General features: G+C 37.5%; 1 pseudogene; it reads left to right on the forward strand.

Annotated features, from left to right (window-relative positions):
• The window catches only part of LOC107721155 (uncharacterized), a 47,700-nt pseudogene extending 37,407 nt beyond the window's left edge, over positions 1-10,293 (forward strand).
• The last annotated feature ends 6,431 nt before the right edge of the window (positions 10,294-16,724 follow it).

Here is a 16,724-nt window from a genome sequence, read left to right on the forward strand (position 1 = left end):
CCTCTGTCAGAGCCATAGCCTTGTGGGCAGCACATCGAGAGAAGGCACAACTGCACCGTAGACAACATGGGTTCGAATCCTAGTTAAAGGTACTTTTCTGCTCCTGTTCAATTCTCAACTGTCCAATTGTTTCCTGTCTCTACTCCTACTGTCCTGGCCATTAAAGGTGAAAAACCCCATTGCAATCAAAAAAGCAACCTCTGAGTAGTAAAAGCTTGCAAGATATTACAGCAAGACAATAAAGAGATCTCACACGTTTCTCTCCCATTGTCATTTTGGATTCCTTTCTTTCAGAACTTTCTCATGTCTCAGTTGTGTCTACTTTTATTTCTCCTAAGGATTTTAAGGAGAGACATCTGAGACACTGTTGAGGCTAAAATAATATATGAGAATCACAACTAAGTCTCCTGAGGTTAGAATGAGCACCACTGAGCAATACAATATTCCAATAATAGAGTCTTGATAGAGATTGCAGCAAGACAATAAAGAGATATTCTATGTTTCTTCCACCACATTCTCTGTTTTATTCTTTTTTTTCTCAAATATTTCTCATGTCTCATTTGTGTCTACTTCCACTTCTCTTAAGGAATTTTAGGAGAAACATCTGAAATGCTGTTGGTACTAAAATGAGAGATATATGAAAATATCATCTAAGTCTCCTGAGCTTAGGAAAAGCAACCACTGAGCAATAACAGGCCGGAGACTCAGAACTTTGGTGTTTCTGTTAATGTCTTTTCCATTGCAGTACTCAGACTCAGAACTTGCTCTGTTAGTGTCTCACCCTTACAGGCCTCAGACTCAGAAAAAGGAGTGTCTTTTGGGAAGGTACATTTATCCCTTTCTGATGAGGAGGAGATTGCAATCTGGCGCCTCTCCATTTCCAGGCTGTGATTGGCTGTTTGCATCAGAGTGGGGGGACACGATGTGGCCCACACTTCTTTCCTCCTGTGGAACTTATTTGCATAGTCAAAACACACATTTAGAAAAGTGTCACTAGAGTTTTACCGGTGCATTTGTCACTTACCAAACCAAAACCATAATACCTTTGGCAATATTACGAACACATTAAGTCCAAACATGATGGGAAAAGATTGAACTGTCATGCATGCATTCATTTGTCCATTAACAGCTGAGTTTGTGTGAGATGTTGCACTACGCGTCGCTGTCACTGAGAATGCTTATTTCTCTGAATAAGTATAAGATGTGTGTGTTGTAGTTTGCATCAGTTTAAGGTTTGAGAACATAGTTATGAATGGATTTGGATGGAACTTTGTGATCTCTCTTTGTTTCACCCACTGCATCCAGAAGTCCTAAGGAATTTTTAGGCCAAAACCTTAGGAATCAGTCTGTTGGTGGGTGAAGGGCAGAAACTGCATTTTGACCAATGAGAAGTCCTGTCCTTCCCGCGCTTTGTACCAAAGCTCTTCTTCTTGCCCTCTAAGAGGTGTCTGGCTGTTGTCAAGTCATCTTTATCTGATGGTGTTGGACAGTTTGCTTATGTTAGTCCACCAAGATCCAATCAAAATGTAGCAAACCTTTGTCCTCTACTGTGGTCAGAGAGGGGCCCCGCCATAAACTGGGCCCTGGAATGTGCTGTCCACTACAATAGAAACATGGTTTTCAAAGGAAAGATTGCTACCAAATAGCACACCTAGGTTCCTAACTGAAGATGAAGAACTGACAGAGCAGCCGTCAAGTGTTAGACAGTGTTTATTACATGCAGAGGCTTTTGGTCTAATAATTAACACCTCTGTTTTTTTTTTTCCAGAATTTTGCAGTAGGAAATTACTAGTCATTCACCTTTTACATCAACTATGCATTACATTAGTTTTGCAAATTGGTATGTATTGTCGGGCCGTGAAGAAATATAGAGCTGAGTATCATCATTCATCAGCATAACAGTGAAAGCCAACACCATGTTAGCAGTAGGCCCTGGAATGTGCTGTCCACTACAATAGAAACATGGTTTTCAAAGGAAAGATTGCTATCAAATAGCACACCTAGGTTCCTAACTGAAGACGAAGAACTGACAGAGCAGCCATCAAGTGTTAGACAGTGTTTATTACATGCAGAGGCTTTTGGTCTAATAATTAACACCTGTTTTTTTTTCAGAATTTAGCAGTAGGAAATTATTAGTCATCCACCTTTTACATCAACTATGCATTACATTAGTTTTGCGAATTGGTATGTATTGTCGGGCCGTGAAGAAATATAGAGCTGAGTATCATCATTCATCAGCATAACAGTGAAAGCCAACACCATGTTTCCTGATGATATCACTCAAGGGTGACATGTAAAGCGTGAAAAGCAGCAGTCCTGGTACTGAGCCTTGTGGTACTCCATACTGTACTCGTGATCGATATTAAACCTCTTCATTAATTGCTACGAATTGATGACGATTAGATAAGTAAGATTTGAACCAATGCAGTAATTTCATGGATAACAGCAGGCTGAAGATACTTAAAAAATAAATAATTTTGTGATCCATGGAAACAATAACAGCAAACAGATTTGTAATTACATTACGGTGAGTAAATTATGTATTTTAATTTTTTGGGTAAGCTATTTCTTTAAAGTTATTATTCACTGGAATTCTTCCCGTCCACCGCAGCACTCGAATCTCAATTAAAATTTTGTATATTTAGACTTGACACATCACAATTTTTTTCCCTTTATACCATTGCTCCACGCCCCCTTGGCTTTGAATCTGTATTGCAACAACAAGACACATTATGTAAGGTTATTAAAATTAACCACATCTAAGTAAAAAAATTAATACAAATATGACAATTGTGCTTTGTTTGATCCAGCTCTTCTTGACAGCATTGCAGAAAAGGGTTTTAGCCACAGAGATCTGTGCAGTTGGTGGAGTTTTGCCATTCATTAAAGAAAAAAGGAGAGAGAAACAATAGATGGAAAAGAATAGACACATTTATTCATATTCCCTCTGCGATTCTTGTGGCGTGCTCCGGTCTGTTGTGCCCTCACCTCGTCTTTCAAGTGGCAAGTGGGTTTGTTTTCCCCATGAAAGTTGATACCAAATAGCTCATCCTGATAAGTTCTCAAACCATGTGAAAAAGAGTGTTCTTTCTACTCTTATATAATGAAAATAGGACCAAATAAAACAGAAGAGTGAAAAAAAAACAAGACAAAAACATGTACATTGGAGGCAAAAAAAAAAAAAATGATTGAGCTGTTGGGCCAAGGTATATGACAGCCAATTACCGATGACGGGATGAGACGGTGTGTGTGGCCCATATAGGACCTACACAGGACCACAGTCGAGTCAAGGGCCCTGTTTGGAATCAGACACAACTCAAAAGGCTTCCCTCACTCAATTTACCTCCTTTTCTCTCAGAAAAGCTTCATGAAATGGCAGGCAGAGTGAGGGTCTAATCCTGATGTTGACAAGACTGCAGGGAATCCTCCCATCTGCGGAGGATTCATTCCAGTGTCACTCTGCTTCTCCAATCCTCACAGCAGCAACAGCGTGTTGAGGGAGACAGCTCTTTCTCGATTTTTCTTTCATACTCTGTCATTTTTCACTCTCCCTGTCAATCCAGCGCTGTTTCACTGAACACATAGCGAGAGAAAGATGAAGACTATTCCCTTTTGTCCAATGTCACACCATCCTCCCCAGCTAATATAAAAAAATAAAATAAATAAAAATAAATAAATACTTGCAAATGTACTGAAGTTTCTGAAGAAAGCTACTTTTATGACCCGACGCCAGTCTCTGAAAGTGACCCAATGGCAAATGAGCCTACACATTTCAAGAGCCAATATGATCTCATTAGTAATTGTAGGTGGGTGCTTTTTCAAGTATAGGCACTTTTGGCTCTGTGCACTGTAAACTCACTTAATAAACACTTTTCACACTCATGTCAGTTCATGTATAATCAATAAATTAATTAATCAATTAATTATGCATAACGCATCATTATGCTTTTCTATTTCTATTTTTATTTTATTTTTTTAAAGAAAAAATCAATCTATGCATGAAAATCACTAGAAAAGTAGCAACAGTAAATTATTAAAATGGTCAGTAAAACAATATTTCTGGGAGAAAGTACATATAAAATTTTATACAGAATTAATACCCATGCCAAGTCACTTTTATTTATATACTGTAGAGCAGTGGTCGGCAACAGGTGGCCCGCGGGCCAAAACTGGCCTGCAGCCAGATTATTTTGATAGCGGCTGGTTCTGAAATAGATCTGTCATGACAGCAACAGTTACTCACAATCAGAGTATGTGAGCGGAGCGGAGCGCGGAGTGAAGCTGTGTCATTTTGAATGGAGCAAGGAGCGGATTTTTTAAAAGTTGGAGCGTGGTTTTCACTCGCTCCTAGAGCGCTCCACCACCGCTCCATCACGAGTACAATTCATGCGAACGACCCGTAATATAACTGCACATTTAGCAAGAATTCACATGTTAAACAACAGAAACAATGTGAATGTTATGCTATGATGATGGCAATGGACGGCAATAAGCGGGAAGTTATAGTTCTCAAGGAATTTGTTTCCCAGACAGCAACATAGTGTTGGCCCAGATCCGGCCCACATCTGGCCCATGTGAAATCCATGCGGGCCAGCTGTGGGCCGGATCTGGGCCGAAACTGTCTGCTGTCTGGGTTGTTCCTTCCATACTGTTATTTTCATCACAAACTAAATTTTCACTGCAAAAAGCAGCAATTCTACAGTTCTCAGTTCTCCTCTGTATCAGTTCTCTACTGGCCAGACGAACCAACATGATGTGGTTAATTCCAATAAATTTGTCGTTATCTCCATCATTTATAATTTTACGTTATAGAAGATGTGCATAACCAGATAAGTTGAATTCACTTTAAAAATTTGAGGAATGTCATTGTAGTAGAAAGTGTGTACTAACAGGGTGGAAGATGACTTCAGGGACACGGTAATTGAAGAAAATTGTAAAAACAAATAACTATATTTTCACATGATTTATATGTATGAATAGAGGCAGTTTAGCCTAGTCTATAATTTAAAAATATTTTGAGTTTTTTATCATGTCATGGTTTATATTTCTTGTGGAAATTGATTACTTTGCACTGAGGACATAATAAAATTGAATGCATATATCAATAAAAAGGTGTGTAAAATACAAAATAGTATTTATAATGTCTATTATCTCTGTTTAAGTGATAAAGAAGACCTAAATATACAATTTAAGCCATTTCTTATAAATATGTGACTCATTTTAGAGAAAATATGAGTAAATAAATCATTGAGACATAAAAGTCACTGTATAACAGGAATGACCCACCTAGTTTATTTAAGTTTAATGTACTAGGGCTGGGTAAAAAATATCGATATTTCGATATTAATCTATTCTAATTTTTACAGAATGATATAGATTCTGAAATCCCAAGAATCGATTAGTCTAGCCTGTTTTCAGTTAATGGACGGAACATTGAAGGGCACTTCCCATCCAATATGTCGCAATAAGCATTGTGCTTTGGTACTTTTAATAAGTCTCAGATTTCAAATTCTTTCCATTGTATTGCAGTATTCAAACAATAAATGCCGTCCTGCTCCCGCAAGGTTCTATTCCGCACCCACCCGCTCCCGCTATATATTCACTCTTTGTTCACCCCCTGTCTGCTTAGAATAATTTTCTTCCCGACCCGACCGTTCCCGCTAAATTTAGATCTCGTTTCCAGAATCTCACATTTAAATTTCCACTACTGAAAGAAAGAGATATAGGCTGACAAATAAAAGTGTAGTCTGCACAAAATTGTATGTTATTTTATTCGTCTTGTCAAGAGTCTTGAATTGATTGACTTCGACTTGAATTTATATGAATTATCTTAAGACACTAAATCCGTTTTTATGCAACACATTAGGAAAAAAAGTGTCAGAGAAAATAAAAATGTTGTACAAAAATTGTATTTCTTATTTTTATTCATCTTGTCAGGATACAATTCATTTAACATTTACAACACAATAGGGAAAAAGTGTCGCAGAGAGAAAAAAATAAAAATGTAGGTTGTACAAAAATAGCCTTTTAGCTATTTTTATTCGTCTTGTCAAAATACTAAATTCGTTTGACATTTTTCTGTTAACACAGTAGGAAAAGTGTTGCAGAGAAAAATAAATAAATACGACATCTTTCATTTAAAATTATAGGCTAAGCAAAATATAAACAAAACCGAGTTGAACGTCCTTCAAGGACAGCTCATCCACACTTTGCTCCATCCTTATTCTGCTCTGTCACTCATTGACAACCTGCCTGTTCTGTCTGAGGGCCGTATATTTACCACAGGTACAGCCTGCTCTGAGCATCGTTATGCACATGCTGTGCACAGACCATGCAAATAAAACGCGTGGCGTTTAAAGCATGTGTGCAGCGTGTGCATAACAGTCCTAAACGCAAGTTGTACCGGTGGTCAATTAGAATAAAGCGCAGATATGCTGTTCTAAATGGACGTCGGGAACGGGATATTGCTAGACCGTCCGCTCCTGTTCAAATTACACCAGAGTTACCGACCACTACCGCGTTTTATTCGGGAATTTAATCCCGCGGCGCAAAAAATCCGGTCGGGAGCCGCGGGAATGCAGACCTCTAATGTCAGGCTTGTTGTCGTTGACAACTTTTCTGTGAAGAACAAACATTAAAGTTACAGTCTTTATAAGGGCATCTGACTTTAGGGTTTACATCAATTTGTGCAGCGTGCCAGTCAATAAAGTGATCATCCTCAGAACAGGTCTCAGTTAACCCGCATGACATACAGCTGATCTGGAGTTTTGCTGTGAAGGTGGCATAAGTGTACATTTTTGTGCATAAAGTGATTTAAATGTGTACATGCCTGATGTGAACAAGGGTATTGTTCTGTTCTTGTATAACTTCCATGTTTGAACATGGTACATAGACATGGTTACACAGACAGGGCTTAGTTTATGCCAGGACTAGGCCTTAGTTAAATTAGGATATTTAAATAGCTTTTATAAAAATGCCTTAAGAACTTTACTGGTGTGCATCTTGAGACAAGACAATGGCACCGACATATTTTAAGATATGTCAGTACAAGGTATTTCCAGTTAAGAGAGCTTGAACATGCATTTTAGTCTGAGACCAGCCTTAAGCCTTGTCTGTGAAACACTCCGCCTATATCTCTTTCTTTCAGTAGAAGTGCTGCATTAAGATTAGTATGACCCATTCTTAATCTTGTATATATAATATACAATTTATATATTGATTAATATTTAATCAATATATAAATATATTATATATTTATATATTGATTAATTTTACCTTGTTTTATGTTACTTTGTATTCTATAAAAATGTCTTCCTTTTTTTACATGAGTTCCAGTAGTTCTGCCATTTACTCCTACAAACTTGCTTAATCACAGACTTTCCTTCTGCCCTGCTTGAAGTGACTGCTACGCTAATATTATCCATTTTAATTGTTTCTTTAGCCATTTTGTCTGCTGTTTCATTTCCTCGTATCCCTACATGCACTGGTACCCATAAAAACTGCACTTCACTTCCCATTTGACTTATTCTATATACAATAATCAATATCTCTATCAGTTTATCTTTTCTACATGACTGTAAAGTTTTCAAGCTTGAAAGTGATGCCATTGAATCTGAACAAATTAAAGCTTCCTTTTCTGAGTTTGCCATCTCCCCCTCAAACCATTCAAGTGCCATCTGAATGGTGACTAATTCTGCCGTATATACTGATGTTGCATCAGTTATTCTACCTTTATTCCCACTTTTAAATTCTGGTACATAACATGCTGCACATGTTCGCCTTGTCTCTGGGTTTTTAGATCCATCAGTGTACATCTGAATAAATTCAGAATAAACAGTATTAATATATTCTAGAGTATTATATTTAATTTCACCTTCAGTCTCTTCTTATCAAGCTTCTTATCATGGCCTTTTAAATTAATATAATATGCCATAGATAATTTTTGACGCCGTAAACTTAAAGGCATTTCTGAGAGCTCTACCTGCATTACTGCTACTGGTGTTGTTTTAGCAGCTCCTAGAATGCATCTTAATGCTCTATACTGAATAACATGCAATTTCTTAAGCAATTATTTTGATGCAGACCCATATACAATGCATTCATAATCTAATATGGAGCGAAGCAGTGCATAGTATATTTCCATCATTGATTGTTTATCTGCACCCCAATCTTGTCCGACTAAACACCTCATTAGGTTAAGTACTTTATTACACTTCTTTTCAATATAACCTATATGTACTTTCCATGTCAATTTACAATCTATCCATAAACCTAAATATTTAAATTTCATCACTCTTTCCAGTGGTTGTTTATACATATACAGCTGTACTTCTGGTCCTATCTTCTTCCGAGTGAAAAACTGACAACATGATTTAGAAAATTTAACATTTAAAACCGCATTCTAATGACCATCTTTCAACGCTCTCTATTGCTTTTTGAATATGTTGAACAACGTAAGTTACATTCCTTCCCTTTTTACACAATACTCCATCATCCGCGTATAATGCTTTATTAACTCTTTCCCCACCAGCATTTTTGAAAAAAGTTGCCAGCCACCGCCAGCGATTTTGATGATTTTCACTAAAATTTGATGGCCTCCAGAATATTTTGCTGTATGAATATTTGAATATGCAATACACCAAAATAAAGATCAGAGCCTCTGCTTTTAAACAAAAAAAAGTATTTATTCTAGCTTAAAGCATTATTTTTTTATCAACACTTGAATATAGGTAGGTTTCATAAAAATGCATAATTTTGAGCAAAAAGGTGATAAAATCACATTTTTATCAAAAACTACATCTGGGTAATATTCAGTACGATTATCAAAGCATAAATCCAGTAAATCGCTTCTATCAACACCTCCAAAGCTTGCACAGACATATACCACTTCCTGGATCAACATTTTACTCCGTAACATTATGCAGATTTCATTTATATGCTTTTGAGTGATGACCGCTATTATGGGAGTGGCTTGATGGAGCGCAGGAGATGCAGATAACGTGATCTTGACCCTTAAGAAACTTTAATTAATGCTGTCACGTAACAAATCTGTTCAAATATAAAATTTAATGAATTGCTAATTACTACATTGAAATAAAAATGTAAAGCCTGTACAAATATTAGAAATCGTGAATATAAATAATTGGGAATCATGTAAAAAATTCAAATAAAATAAAAAGAGTGCACATTTCATTTATCTATTATATCATTTTCTTATAAAAGTCCAAAAATTTGTCAAGTTTTTCGTCGGGTGTCTTTTTTAATTATATGATGTCATTACGTTGCTGTCTTGCCGCCAGCCAATCGCTGCATTGCTGATCGTGGTTTCGCGTATCGATACATAGCCCCTTTTAAACCAACCTATGAACGCGCAATTATCTCAGATAACTCAATCCAGCCATACTAATCATCAACAACAGGTGCGTTCGAAGAACCGAATTAGCCAGATCCTGATTAGTGCGATGATATCATCTTGGATGTGACATTTCATCTCGGATGTAATAAGCGACCTACGAAGAACGGGCCCCAGGGGTTTTTGTGGTCTTTCCAAGCCACTTAAGACCCCAAGTTGTAAAACAGAGCTTTTTCGCCATTGCAGGTACATTCTACTTGTTAATGAAGATCGTGTGAATATGACCACGCTAGTAAATATGAATCGATTGTCCCCCAGGCTTCCCTAATGTGATTGGTGCCATAGACTGCACACACATTCATATCAAGGCCCCACCAGGCCCCAATGAAGGGGATTTTGTGAACCGAAAGGGGGTTCACAGTATAAATGTACAGGTGAGTTACTATTACAATTCTTAATATTTTAGATTGGTAATATACACAATGTATTACATAAGTATGCAGTTGATTGACTACAATGTCTTAGATGGTGTGTGACTCTATGTGCTATGTCACAAATGTGGAAGCCAAATGACCAGGATCTGTGCATGACTCAAGAATTTTCAGAGAGTCACGTTTATGCACATTATTTGAACTTGGTAAGGCAAAATATTAATGTCAAGCTCACTGTATTATTACACACAAACTTATTCTGGGCCTAACAGAACTGCATTTTACCATTGTACAGGTGATTACGACAGGATCCTGGTCGGAGACAGGGGCTATTCCTGTAGGCAGTATCTTATGACCCCATTCCCTAACCCCAACCCTGGACCACAAACCCGTTACAATGCAGCTCTAGCCAGGACAAGGGCACGCATTGAAATGACCTTTGGGCAACTAAAGCGAAGATTTCAGTGTCTGAAAAGTCTGAGGGTTGCAGATAATTCGCAGAGCTTTTAGAATTAATCGTGTTTTGCGACACAGACAGGATCCATTAGCACAGCGCGATAGTGTACTTTTTGAAAGATATCGTTTTTCACATGAGGGTGTCATTTACATAATTAATTTGTTGGAACCTCATATTAAAAGTTCGACTTGTCGGAGTCTGGCTTTAACAACAGCACAAATCGCGTTGAGATTCTTTGCGAGTGGCACTTTCCTGTACACTATTGGGGATGTGGAGAACTTGGCCAAAAGTGCTGTCTGTCATGCCATTCACAAAGTTTATCTGGCACTCAAGCAGTTTTTAGGGTTTTTTGTGGTCTTTCCAAGCCACTTAAGACCCCAAGTTGTAAAACAGAGCTTTTTCGCCATTGCAGGTACATTCTACTTGTTAATGAAGATCGTGTGAATATGACCACGCTAGTAAATATGAATCGATTGTCCCCCAGGCTCACTATTGATATTGATATTTCACTATTGGAAAAAAAAATTAAAAATTACAAGTCCACTTACTGCCAATGCTTCAGCCCCCCCTTGCATGGGAACATGTAAAAGTGTGGGTGTGTTATGTAAAACTGCACAAAAAGAGAAAAAAAACGTTTCTTTACAATGAGGTACACAGGAAAAGAAACATAGCAACATTTCTTCATTTACTGAAAGTAGGTTTAACTGCCTTCTTTTCATGTCAATGCAATTCAGCACTACTCAATATCTACCAGTTGAAATGAGTGTAGCTGACATTTGGATTACACCAAATGCAAGGTAGTTACCAATTATTTTACAGTTGCCTATACAAAAAGAATTAAAAGCCTCTTTACCAGTAATGAAGGTGCTGCTGCTACTGCTTCCTGGCTGTGGGTCTAAGGAAGAGCTGCCCCCAGGGATGCCCTGAACATTGGGTCGGTTCGCATTTAATCCAAGGGCCAGCTCTTCTGCCGGGGTGTGACGTGGGGGTGCAGGACCACCACCTGTTTGTTTTTGCTCTGTCTTTTTCCTAGTTGCTGGTATAAACAAGCACATCATTTCACAGTCTTTTAAAAAAAAGACTAAGAATAACATATGTAGTTAACATTACCATTTTGTAGAATATTCTTGTATTTCACCTTTACTTGTTCCCAAGTTCTAGTGGGTCCTGTGGTGGCTCTAATATAAAAGATTAAAGTAATTATGAAACTTTTAAAATGTACATATACTGTAATAACTGATTAGAAACATCTAACACCGTCACTACTTACACATTTAATTTGCCTGCTACTTTTTGCCAGCCCTCTTTCCTGGCTTTTGCAGCCTTTGAGGTGTTCCCTGGCGTTTTTATTAAATTTTGGAACTCGCCATAGCCCTCCATCAAGAGTTCTTGTTCTGCCACTGAGAAAAAGTGGGCGCGCTCTTTGGCCATTGTGGGCAACCAATAATAGCGTTGCTGATCAGTGTTTCTACTATCGATACATATCCCCTTTTAAACCAGGGCATTAACGCACAATGATCTCAGATAACTCAATCCAGCCATACTAATCATCAACAACAGGTGTGCTCGAAGAACCTAATCAGCCAGATAATGATTAGCTGGATCATATCATCTCGGATGTGTCTTTTGATCTTGGATGTAATAAGCGAGGTACGAAGAACAGACCCCTGTACACATGTGTTTTTGTTCGGGAAGTTTTGTACTTGTTCAGAAGATGTGCAATAGCACCCCCTAGTGTATAACAGTGAAAACACGAAAAGCCGTAAAAACTCGTCTTTGGCGGGGAAGCGTTGTCTTCTAAAAGACGAGATAACTCGTCAATGGTGGGGAAAGAGTTAATATCTCGACTAATTCGATCAAAATATCATCAATCATGATATTAAATAAAATGGGACTGTAGCGTCTGGACCAATCAAACACACAATTTTTTTAGTTATATTTAACAAATACTCTGTAACACCCCTCAATCAACAAACCAACTATGAGGGTCTATGGACCCTTCCCCCGAAATGCATCTAACACCTCAGAAAGGTAGAACAGGCCTCTGGTTACATGGCAACCAATGCTGATATCACTGGTTTTATTGCTCAAAGGAATGCGGGCAGAGCAACGCTCAATTCATTTACCCTTAGGAAAGACACACAATGCCCATAAAAATGGACTCTTCTCTAATTAATTCATAGAAAAACCTTTCTGTGAATGAACACACATCTCCTCAGGACATTGTGTATACCATTACATTTTGCATCAACACCCAATCGAGTTCCATATGCAAATTACCATGCTCTCAGACAAAGGGTCATAAAACTCCCCAGTATTTCCAACCTCCTGCTTGGAATTTCAGCCTTTCTCATTGGACAAGCCCATCCTGAGAGGCGTGAATCTTCTCAGTCCTTAAATGGCTCACACACAGTTCCGCCCAGGTCTTCTGCTAAGTCTTCTGGTAAATCTTCTGATTGCTGAACGTGTGGAGAGCCTGAGCCGGTGCTGGTGTGCCCGGTGGGCTCCAACACATAGCCTTTCAATCTGCGATTCTGTTAGAATCTGAGAAGATGAGGATGTGAGCTAGAACACTTCTGCAAACCTTAAGTCTGCACCAGGCTTCGGCCTTGTCTTTACATTCACCGACGATCCTTGGATCTCAGCTGACGTCTCTCTTAGCTCTTCATCATCTTCATCTGGGAGAAAACTCTCCCGACCAACACAGAGTCAGAATAACATCTTTTTGGAGTTCATCACTTTTCAAACCTGGAAGAAGGTGATCTCGTGATCACCTCCTACACCACCGAACCTCCAAACCATCAAGACTTTCATCCGAGACTGCATCCGGACACTCTTTCAACGACCAAGGCAATGCAAGTATCGTACATTTAACTAAACGAAACAGAGGTTTAGTATAAGCTGTAGACCCCGTTCTAAAACGGCGCTGATGGTTTTACTTAGGTGGTTAACTGACTCTTTCCATAGCTTCATTCTCTGGTTTTCCTGATGGTTTCATCCATCAAGTCTCATTTGCACTTTCCCATCTGAATATTATCTGAAGCCTTCAACACTTCAAACAAGTGTCACTAATGATTGTACATATTAAAGGAATACCTTGCCCAAAAAAATTAATTCTGTCATTATTTACTCAACCTCATGTAGTAAAAAATGTATATGCCAAATCTTCTGACAACACCAAAGACTATAGAATACCCTTAAAGGGACTTTGACAACACACACAGCTTCACGTTCAGACAGTTTAATTTCGCTCCCATCGAGTTAAAAACACAAATAAATGCACAGCCATTTGCACTCTCCATCAAAAACATATATACTGTATATGAACGCGCTGTTGCACCTCTGATAACTTTTAAGGCTTATTCTGTGACGTTTATATAAGCCTTTTGACGGGTTGTGTCACGGAGCTGTAAAAACGGTTACACTCACTAAGTGAATGAATCGCGTTTGTGCCGAACTCTTATTATAAAGCAAAAACAAACACTCTTCTTCCTTTGATCCATGAACGTTTCTCTCAGTTAATGTGTGCAATGTCATCTCACAGTCTGAAGCATCTGTCATAGCAAATCAACACATGTTGTTGTGAATAATTAAGCGAAGCGTCTTCTCATAGGATAAGAACACGCAGTCTAATGAATAATTTAATAGACACCGACACGTCATCGATGTACTATCGTCCTTTGCCACGTCACAAATTGTGACGTGAACACGATGTAGATTTTAAAACCGGAAGATGAAAATAGCGCAAAAAAGCATAAAATTAACCAGTTTTCTCCAAAAGTTAAAATTATCGAATGCTAACATTGTCTTCTATGATGTGCAACTTAAACACCTCTGCTAAAATCTCAGAAAAAGTAGTCTGGGTTTTCATGGCCCTTTAACTGTAGCGAGTCTGAATGCCATTGTTTTCTGAAACAGAGAACACTCTAAAAAATATTGTTTGGACGCAACAAAAAAAATGAACGCAACAGTTTGCATCATTTTTTTTTAGTTAAGGCAACTTCTTCTGAAATTAAGTTCAACTAGTAAACTATATTGTGCTATATATACTTAGAAAATTGTGTTAAAACTAACAATTATTAAGTTGAATACTCATAAAAATTAAGTTGTTTTTTCACATTGTTATAAATCTGATTCAGTCATGGACACTGGTTACAATAACTACTAAAATATAATTTTTTTGATGAAACAACACTTAATGCTGCCAGGAAAACAATCTTTTAGAATTTCAACCAAATGCCTTCTGATTGAAACAGCATGTAAGAAAATGTTCAGTGAGTCTGTTCTCAACCTAAGCAAATGCTCTACTCTTCAGCACAATGGTAATCTCATAAAAACCACCAACATAACAGAAACACACTTAAATACTAAAAGAACCGAACACTGAACATTAATAAATCTTCTCCTGTTCTGATCTTAAATAGAAATGCATAAAATATGAGTTTATTTCTACATTACCTCTCATTATTCAGTCACATGCAATGCATGCTGGGAACCTGAAACGTGAACTTGAAAAAATGAAGTTATGGGGCTAATTACATTGAGTTAGTACAACTTAAATAATGTTTTAAACAAACTAACACAGATATTTAAGTTGAAGTTACACACAGTATTACGTTGATGTAATTATCAACATTAAGATGTCAGGACAACTCATTAAAAAATGTTTAAAACTTAAAATGTTTAATTAAATCAATAAATTTGAATTTTTAACTTGCACTAATGCATTCAATTAAGTAGCGATTCCCACTGAATTATTTTTTAGAGTGAAGAAATAGCCAAAAGCTGACTTACCAGACAGATGAACAACGAAAAAAAAAAATTGCACTGCATCTACTCTAGGTGACCACCTGCTTTGGATGCTAGACTGTGTTCAGCAAAATCACCTACATGCTGACCACAAATAACTTAAAGTTCAGTCATGAAACTATGTGGTGCAAACTGATTTACGTACTTCATTGCATGATCAGGTCCTGACAATCTGTCCTGTAATCTGTCAACCGATGAGCTTGTATGATCCTTATTCTTCCAATTCTTGCAGCCAATTCAGTTTTCTCTCTAACACCCTCCTCTGCTTCAGCACCACCTTAAACACTAAAGTTTTCGTTTTGTAAGAGAATGCTGCAAATCTGGGAAGTTACATTGCAAAGTCGTAGAAACAGTTTGCAAAAGGCATGCTCATTTAACCAAAAGTTGAGAAAATGTTGTGGCTGAACTTTTTTTTTTTTTTTCTGCTAAAAAGTGATATAGGCATCTTGTGATCAATGAGAAATTCAGACATGCAAGTCCAGTTATACTTCGAGACATCACGTTTGCTGCATTTTTGATCGATTTCAAATTGACCCAGCTTCTCCACACCCACAATTCTGACAAATTCTTATTCAGAAATGTCTTAAATGTGTAAGGGTTAAAAGTCATCTGTTATAAAGTGTAATCAAAATCCAAAACACGATTTTGTAAGAATACATCATTTTTATTTTAATGGACACCAGTGGAGAACAGGCTTTTTATGTACAGTGTCTACTGTACCAGCAAGAGGCTAACTGGTCAACATTAACCAGCCAAACCCCCTACACCTTTATAGAAAAATCCACATACCTAAAAAGTCCAGCAGCAATCATTCCCATTTTTGAATGCACTTAATATTGGTTATCAATCTAGAGACTGAATATGCAAATGAGAATACACAAGAACACTAAGTTTTTATCAGAGAGCGTACCATTTTTGAGAAGCTCAACATGAGATTCATTACCCTCAGAGAGGAGCTTTTGGCATCAGTCCATTCGAATCAGCCTATTAATCAACATCTCCTGTAAACTGCAATCATCAATCATACACACCCAAAAAACAAACACTCTCTAATACCAGCACGTTCAGCTTAAATCAAAGCTCTTCATTGTCTCGCAGCCTCTGATTATATAAAGGAAAGACTGTTCTATTGTTGCTTCAGATTTGCAGTCTTTGCATTACCTTTGTCAGCCAGTGTTTAATAGAGAGAGAGAGAGAGAGAGAGAGAGAGAGAGAGAGAGAGAGAAAAGTCATCACCTTTCTTCTGTCTATCATTTTTCTTTACATCTATCTTTTTAACTTACCATCATCCATGTAATCACATCCAGAGGTCCACAAGCTCCCAAGCTACTATATGTTCTAGTGTGGACTTTCAAAGAACATGTTACAGTGATTGAAAGTTCATCTATGCTAGTAAAACAGATCAGCTGGGCACTTATGAAGCATAACACAGTGGATTATATTCACTATATTCACGATACAAAATTTGGAATACAGAGTAGTGTCTTCTCATTAAACACTTACTATGTATGTAATATTCATCTAAAATGTATTAAGTAAATTAGGTGGCATATTTACATAAGTGGCATCTTTTCATATTCTCTGAATTAAAATAACATTGCTATGCAACAAAAATAATTTGCTTTACGTGCTGCATAGTATATTTTTGTATCTGTCATCTTGCGAGATTTCATGC

Source organism: Sinocyclocheilus rhinocerous, unplaced genomic scaffold (assembly GCF_001515625.1).
Source record: "Sinocyclocheilus rhinocerous isolate Xijiao unplaced genomic scaffold, SAMN03320098_v1.1 scaffold1322, whole genome shotgun sequence".
NCBI lineage: Eukaryota > Metazoa > Chordata > Actinopteri > Cypriniformes > Cyprinidae > Sinocyclocheilus > Sinocyclocheilus rhinocerous.